The following is a 999-nucleotide window of genomic DNA, read 5'->3' as shown; positions in this document are numbered from 1 at the left end:
ACACTCCGGCACGACAGAGGAGGCGAGGTGCTGCACCGTGGCACAGAGAGACAGAGAGGGAGGAGAAGGCGGCGGAGAGGGCTGTGGAGGGAAGGGGCGCGTCAGTCCCGTGCCTGTTGTAGGTAGCTGGGTGCACGGAGGTGTAACTCATCGTCACGGTCATACAAATGCCTCGATTGATCGCATCATGAAGTCGTCGGTAGCCCTGCGCGTTTCACGCCGTCGGTGCTGCTCTTGCGGGCCCGATTGAGACAGTCATGGCACAGAAATGATGATATACGGCCGCCGCCTCACCCACGGAGCACGCTCCACTCACGCACGCACAGCACTCCTTCCCCTCCGCACAATGGCCGTGGGATCTGGGGCAGCACAGGTGCAGGCGAGGTGATCGTTGCAAGCACGGCGCCCGCGTTTTCGCTGGCCGTCAGCATCGGAGGCAGCACTCACACCGCAGAGGTGGCGGTGGCAGTGGGGTAAGAAAAAACGAACGGCCGGTCCATCCCGCGAGAGGGCAGCCGAGTAAAACATCCTAAGCAACAAGAGAGGCAACAAAAAGAAGAAACAGGCAATCGGGCTAGACCCGCCTCCACCCCAAAGACACAACACAGCTACCGCCCCAGAGCACTGACACATCCCCAGTGAGCCCAACAAGAAGGAAGTAAAACACCCACACATTCATTCGGTGTCCGTCCACAAAAGAGAAAAAAAGAAAAACCTATTATCAGGTGCCTCCGCCATCACCGAAAAAAGACTTCTTTCAAAACCCTCGGCGCGTTTTAACGGGATGTCGCAGTGCAAAAATAGTAGTAATAATAATAAAAGAAAAATATTGGGAAATGGGGAAGAAGTCAGTTCCCTGCGCTGTCGCTCCGCCAACACGCCTCTGAACACAAAGAAGCACCACAGCCAGAGGGGACGCTTGACTTCAGCACCGGTCATTTCCAAAGCAAACGTCCTACACACACCTTACATAATGTCCTCCGCCGGGCGGTGAGGCCA

General features: G+C 56.3%; 3 non-coding genes across 3 annotated transcripts; all 3 read right to left on the bottom strand.

Moving 5' to 3' along the window:
- Positions 1-101: 101 nt before the first annotated feature.
- Positions 102-189, bottom strand: Tc00.1047053500193.30. The gene has a single exon (XR_008255166.1). It is a non-coding gene; the product is annotated as a C/D small nucleolar RNA (snoRNA), TB6C1C3 (small nucleolar RNA).
- Positions 190-229: 40 nt separating this feature from the next.
- Tc00.1047053500193.20 lies at positions 230-306 on the bottom strand. Its single transcript, XR_008255165.1, has one exon. It is a non-coding gene; the product is annotated as an H/ACA snoRNA, TC6C1H2 (small nucleolar RNA).
- A 49-nt stretch (positions 307-355) lies between these two features.
- Positions 356-425, bottom strand: Tc00.1047053500193.10. Its single transcript, XR_008255164.1, has one exon. It is a non-coding gene; the product is annotated as an H/ACA snoRNA, TC6C1H1 (small nucleolar RNA).
- Between the last annotated feature and the right edge of the window lie 574 nt (positions 426-999).

The sequence above is a fragment of the Trypanosoma cruzi genome (genome assembly GCF_000209065.1).
Source record: "Trypanosoma cruzi strain CL Brener chromosome Unknown tcruzi_1047053500193, whole genome shotgun sequence".
Taxonomy (NCBI): Eukaryota; Euglenozoa; class Kinetoplastea; order Trypanosomatida; family Trypanosomatidae; genus Trypanosoma; species Trypanosoma cruzi.
This window is presented reverse-complemented; position numbering and strand designations above follow the sequence as displayed.